The sequence below is a fragment of the Triturus cristatus genome, chromosome 1_1, assembly GCF_964204655.1.
Source record: "Triturus cristatus chromosome 1_1, aTriCri1.1, whole genome shotgun sequence".
Classification (NCBI taxonomy): Eukaryota; Metazoa; Chordata; class Amphibia; order Caudata; family Salamandridae; genus Triturus; species Triturus cristatus.
In genome coordinates this window covers 1,241,135,101-1,241,142,171 of record NC_140579.1, presented here as the reverse complement: position 1 = coordinate 1,241,142,171, position 7,071 = coordinate 1,241,135,101, and the positions used below count along the sequence as shown (strand labels likewise).

The window sequence follows — 7,071 nt, the reverse complement described above, 5'->3', positions numbered from 1 at the left end:
TTTAAATGCATCATTAATTGTCTGCAACTTAGCAAATCCCACTGAAGGGGTGAAAGGAATCCACGACAAAACTATGAATACCAGCATTCCTTGTGAAAATACTCACCTGAACCCACTAAAGGGAAATAAAAAATTTACAAAATGTTGTGAGTCCCTTGGAAGTTATTTGCAGAAGTTGCAGGCAGCCTTTGACAAAGGAGCCAGGGGCTCTGAAACGCGTTAGGCAGAAGATATAAATCAGCGTTTAAACTTGCCGGTTCGCCTGAAGAAATTAATTCTGATGCATTGCCTGCCATGTGAGTGCTCCCTCGTAAACAGTACACCCTTGTTTTCATAATCATCACGGCAGTGGCGTCACTATGGGGGTGCGGGGGGTGCGGACCGCACCGGGTGACACCCTCACGGGGGGTGACACCAAAGGGCCGGTCCGGTCGATGTGGTTTGGTGAAGACTGCAGAGCAGTACTGCAGAACAAACCAGAAACGCAACGACGATGCAACCTAACTTCTATTGAGCAGGAGGAGGTGCCTCTGTGCGCAGAGCGCACTGTCTCCTCCTCCGCCGCGTCTGCGCGCCTCGGCAGTGACGTCGTCACTAGAGGGGTGCAGTCGGCGATGTTGTTTTAATGTTTTGGAATACGGGAATCCGAATCCCGCATGCGCATTGGGCCCCAAGTGCGCGTGACTTGGCATCACGAGGGGCGCCGAGGACTCGGGAGGTGAGGAGGTCTCTCACGTCGCCGTCGCCACTATAATTTAATTTTATTCTAAGGACAGGACAGAGCCGGAGAGGAACCTGGTTTAAGGCTAGCCCCCCGCCCTGTCTGCCACGTGCCACCAACACCAACTCAGCAGGTGAGTGTGTTTGTCGAGACATAGCAGCACTGCGAAGCTGCAAGCCTGTCAGAGTAATTGCTATTTAAAGATGATATTATTATTGTTACTGCCCGCCCCGGCCCCCCGCAGGTTTACACATATGACAGAGTGTAACATATAAGAGCAAAACATATGTACAGAGCGCACATTCATCACATATGGGTTCCTGGGCGCTCCCGCACATGGATCACGAAGATGGAGCTTAGTACTGGTTAACTCGGCCCTTTCTCTTCTTGTCTCTGCCCAAGTGTAACGTGTTTACATATTTTGATGTCCAGCATCCTCTGGGACCTGCAGTTTGACTCCGCGCGTTCCAATCTTAACATAGCCTTTTTCGTAGTCTTGGCCTTGGAAAATGGGCTTTGTTTGACCACCATACCCGCTCTCCTTACGATCGTATCGCCCCTGTCCCTGGGCACAGAGGGAATCCGCCCCCTTCTTGTATGGGTTACTTTGTGGGGCTGATGTACCCCGCACTTCTTACAGAATGCCTGCCCTGCAAGTTGTCGGGACGTTCGCCATCTTGCCAGCAGCAGCGGACCGAAGACGACGCTCTGGACAGCTGACGGGTGTTTGTTACCCAACTCAGTTATCCTCGTAATATCGACCTCGGGAGGATGAATGGCTGAGTACACCTCGAACCCATGATCATGGAGTTAGACACAGATCCCTGGAGGGGAAACATGCATTAGCCTCTGAGCATGCGGACCTGCAGAGTGGACCTAATTATCACAAACTGGAACCATAATTTTCTTCAAATCAGATGTTTGGACATGACTATATTTGTTTTGGTATTAGAAGTCATGCACTTTGTAATCAAGCGCCCAGTTTATTTAATCTACGTCTCCAGGCTGAGAGGTAGGTAGGGTAATGATGCATTAATGTTTCACATACGTATTATAATGTTTAATGATTTTCCCCAAATATAACTTTACCCCACCCATACCATAGTTGTTCTTTTAAGGGGTTGCACCCTTGTTACAGTTAAAAGATTAGTGTATAGCAATTAGATAAATTAAAGATTACAAAAAAGGCCATGTTAACCATCCCTTATCCCAGGGAAACGTATGGTGGTGTACAGAGTGCATCGAGTGAGATGAGATCTAACGACACGTACGTGATCCGGTGACATACCTGGGATTTGGGGAGTGTGCTCTCACAGGAATGTACGTCAGGTCACTGATGGGCATAATTGAAGGGAGATCTAGGGTGTGCGAAGAATGTTGTAAGGGAGGTCACGGGGAGATGTGCAGGAGAGGTAAGGGTGCCTCCAATAGGATGCACGGGGTGCAGTCGGGATCTTACGGGCTATGCGGTGGATCTGACGAGGGAGAGATGACACGGTGTGTAATGGGTCTGGTGAGGGAGATCTGACAGGCTGTGTGATGGGTCTGGTGAAGGATATCTGACAGGCTGTGTGATGGGCCTTGAGAGGTAGATCTGACAGGCTGTGTGATGGGTCTGGTGAGGGATATCTGACAGGCTGTGTGATGGGTCTGGTGAGGGACGTGTCATGAGATTTCATGGGCACTGAGGGTCAAATGAAACGTTCAGGGTGGGCAGGAGAGATCTGACGGGCTCGGCAGTGGGTCTATTGAGAGAGATCTGACGGGCTCGGCAGTGGGTCTATAATTCCCTCAGTGTTCATGGCAAACCGTCATTGCTTTTTTGTACAATTCAGTCTGCAAACATGCCTTCACACAGGAATACTTTCCTCCAGCGGTGCTGCTAAACTGCTAAATAAATGTGATACTTAAAAGACTGTAATTGTATTTATATAGCTCTTACTACGGTAATACTACCCCCTACAAGGCGTTGAAATGGACGTAGCTCACGCGGACTGCACAACAGCGAGCAGCGCACACCAGAGTCCAGCTATATACAGCCCTTCATTTGTACTTATCTGTAACATGTCAAACTTGGAAACATTTACAAATGTTAATATTTTGGAAGTTCCTTTGTTTTTGACGACATTCTCTCGACGGCATTGACACCCCCTGCGTCTCCCCCGCCCTCCCATGAAGCAGTCTTCCAATTAGTAGTATTGTTCGAGACGTTTCTGTCATGAGCACCAGAGAGCAATTTAGGAGACACTGAGAGCCGAGCGGTGGGAATTAAGAGTACATCGCCCTAACTTCTTGCTATGGCTGTGTAGTACTGTGGCCTATTATTGCGTATTGGTATTACTATTGCCTATTTGACACCGAGTAACTTTTGCCTACCGTCCTGTGCTGCTGCGTGGATATTTCCATCCATTTCTGTTCAGCATTTGAGAAAAGAAGTTTGTTTTTCTGATTCACCTTTCCTGACTCCTGCAGCTGCTTATCAGATCAGGCTAGGACACAAGGAGTACTGGAGTAGGTCAGAGAATGTGTTACTGTTTGTTTTTATTTTAAAAATCTGCACAGGCCCAGCAAGGCACATTATAATGGCCATGGATGCAAGGCAACAATAAAAAATGTCCAGAGAACTGGTGATTAATGATCCTGCTGGAGAGCAGTCCTTTGCCTGTTGGTAGTTTTGAAATGCAGATAAACTGTATTTTATTTGGATAGCTCAGTGGGTTACTGCCTTTGTCACCGAGATTCTTGTGTTACTTGCAGTTCAAAAGTTACAATCCTAACATAGGACAGTGGCTATGAACTGTCGTCAAAGAGCTGCAGACAAACATGAATGGTATAGTTAGAACTTCACTTTTTTTGTGTTACTATAAAGTTAGGAATTCCCCAGTCTTTCATTATTTTAATGTTGCTAAAAAGAGTTTGGGACGATATACATTTTTATTAGTAAAGCCAAGCCCCAACCACTACGGTATGCTTTAAATCCTGAGTTTGTGCTTCCCCAGCCCAAACCCTCTTTAAATTTACTGCCCACCAGTATGGATGACATGTGATTCCTACATCTTGTAATCCTGATTGGCTCATGTGACATTCCCTGTAGACGGAATTACATACTAGCGAGAAAACCGGCCCTGTCATTGCCTTTCTGTTTTTATTTAATTAGCAATCAGGTCATTAGGGCAACTGTGGAACATATTTTAAAGTGCGTGCTAATTATATTTACTGCTATATTTAATGTTTTAAGTTTGAAGGTGATTTTGCTAATGTTTTTTACGGGAATAATGAAAGTAGAGCTGGATGGGGCTGATATGGTGCTGGGGTCCGAAGGTCAGCTGTGAGATAAGGTACACAGGAGTGGAATTGTCGAAAAGTGGATAATCGGGCCTGGAAGTACTTGTGTTAAAACCTGGCCTGTTGGAATTTAAGGGTTTGCACTTACATCCAGACATCGCTCTTACTTTCAAATAACTCTCCACATGCTCTGTATACACACAGAATTGATCCGTTGTATACTGGTGACTGTTTGCAAGTAGATATAATCTAATCTAGGGCTTGTAGGCTAGAAGAAGACAAATTGGGTCCGCGGTGGCCCACCCAAATGCACCCTTGGCCCACCCAACAATTTCCTGGAGCCGGGCCTGATTGACAGGGCTTCCCCTGCTTTCATTTTTCATGTCGCAACAAAGAAGCGCACTTTTATTGCTAAACAACAATGACTGCAAAAGTTCTGAAAGACAATTAGATTTTTGTTGGAAGCTGCTATATCATCCTGTTGCTGCACAAAGACAGGACCCGCAGAGCAGGGGGAATAGCTGCATTCAAGATTGCAATTTTACCCGTTCTTTCACTTTACATGCGATTTCTCAATATGTTCAAACTGCCTTTTTATGACTTTTAGATCAATTTTTAGTGTTCAAACCTGAGCTTCTTTCATGTTACAAAGAGAGCCGCCCCATCTCCTGTCATTTCGGCCCCCTCCCTGATCTATAACCTACTTCTCTGGACTTGATAATGGAGGAAGGAGTGCTGTAGCGCCGTTACATCATGCATCACGAACAACTTGCACTGCGACCACCCGTGCTCTGATACCCAGTAACTCAGACCACCCTCTGCTTCCACCTGAAGCATCCACCATCCCTCCCTGGCTTTGTAACAGCCCGCCCCACCCACATCAGTTGCATCCTTGCAGCACTCCTGGCTGAAGAGTTCCCTTCTTTCTATAAAATAAAACGTGAACGGTATAGTTTCTTGGCGCTTTAAATCATAGCAGTAGTGATTGCCCTGACCTACATTTACAAACGTTACTAAGGATTATGTATGGTCCCGTTATTTGCCAACTGTGTCCACTGGCGGACTCGGAGCGGAGGAGGTCCATGCGGTAAGTCGTGAGGGGGTGACACCATGAGTTACCCGCGCCGGGTGACACCAACCCTAGTGACGCCACTGCATCACGGCAGTCCGGCCGTGGAGGAGAGCACCCCCCAGAAAGGAATGTGGGGCATGGAGCCAAGGAACCTTTCTTTGACTTTTTCGACATGACAGAGCTGTTTAAATGGACTGAGTAAGCAGCACTCTGAGACCCACTGGAGGGTTTTAAATGCATCATTAATAGTCTGCAACTTAGCAAACCCCACTGAAGGGGTGAAAGGAATCCAGGGCAAAACTACGAATACCAGCATTCCTTGTGAAAATACTCACCTGAACACACTAGAGGGAAATAAAAAATGTACAAAATGTTGTGAGTCCCTTGGAAGTTATTTGCGGAAGTTGCAGGCAGCCTTTGACAAAGGAGCCAGGGGTTCTGAAACACGTTAGGTAGAAGATATAAAACAGCATGTAAACTTGCCGGTTCCACTGAAGACATTAATTCTGATGAATTGCCTGCCATGTGAGTGCTCCCTCGTGCACAGGACACCCTTGTTTCCATAATCATCACGGCAGTCCGGCCGTGGAGGAGAGCACCCCCCAGAAAGGAATGTGGGGCGTGGAGCTAAGGAACCTTTCTATGACTTTTTCGACATGACAGAGCTGTTTAAATGGACTGAGTAAGCAGCACTCTGAGACCCACTGGAGGGTTTTAAATGCATCATTAATTGTCTGCAACTTAGCAAACCCCACTGAAGGGGTGAAAGGAATCCAGGGCAAAACTATGAATACCAGCATTCCTTGTGAAAATACTCACCTGAACCCACTAGAGGGAAATAAAAAATGTACAAAATGTTGTGAGTCCCTTGGAAGTTATTTGCGGAAGTTGCAGTCAGCCTTTGACAAAGGAGCCAGGGGCTCTGAAACGCGTTAGGCAGAAGATATAAATCAGCGTGTAAACTTGCCGGTTCCCCTGAAGAAATTAATTCTGATGAATTGCCTGCCATGTGAGTGGTCCCTCGTGCACAGGACTCCCTTGTTTTCATAATCATCACGGCAGTCCGGCCGTGGAGGAGAGCACCCCCCAGAAAGGAATGTGGGGCGTGGAGCTAAGGAACCTTTCTTTGACTTTTTCGACATGACAGAGCTGTTTAAATGGACTGAGTAAGCAGCACTCTGAGACCCACTGGAGGGTTTTAAATGCGTCATTAATTGTCTGCAACTTAGCAAACCCCACTGAAGGGGTGAAAGGAATCCAGGGCAAAACTACGAATACCAGCATTCCTTGTGAAAATACTCACCTGAACCCACTAGATGGAAATAAAAAATGTACAAAATGTTGTGAGTCCCTTGGAAGTTATTTGCGGAAGTTGCAGGCAGCCTTTGACAAAGGAGCCAGGGGTTCTGAAACACGTTAGGCAGAAGATATAAATCAGCATGTAAACTTGCCGGTTCCCCTGAAGACATTAATTCTGATGAATTGCCTGCCATGTGAGAGCACCCTCGTGCACAGGACACCCTTGTTTTCATAATCATCAAGGCAGTCCGACAGGGAGGAGAGCACCCCCCAGAAAGAAATGTGGGGCGTGGAGCTAAGGAACCTTTCTTTGACTTTTTCGAGATGACAGAGCTGTTTAAATGGACTGAGTAAGCAGCACTCTGAGACCCACTGGAGGGTTTTAAATGCATCATTAATTGTCTGCAACTTAGCAAACCCCACTGAAGGGGTGAAAGGAATCCAGGGCAAAACTACGAATACCAGCATTCCTTGTGAAAATACTCACCTGAACTCACTAGAGGGAAATAAAAAATGTACAAAATGTTGTGAGTTCCTTGGAAGTTATTTGCGGAAGTTGCAGTCAGCCTTTGACAAAGGAGCCAGGGGCTCTGAAACGCGTTAGGCAGAAGATATAAATCAGCGTGTAAACTTGCCGGTTCCCCTGAAGAAATTAATTCTGATGAATTGCCTGCCATGTGAGTGTTCCCTCGTG

General features: G+C 46.5%; 1 pseudogene; it reads right to left on the bottom strand.

The window, feature by feature from the left end:
- Positions 1 to 1,077: 1,077 nt before the first annotated feature.
- Positions 1,078 to 1,397, bottom strand: LOC146871899 (large ribosomal subunit protein eL42-like; annotated as a pseudogene).
- Positions 1,398 to 7,071: the final 5,674 nt, after the last annotated feature.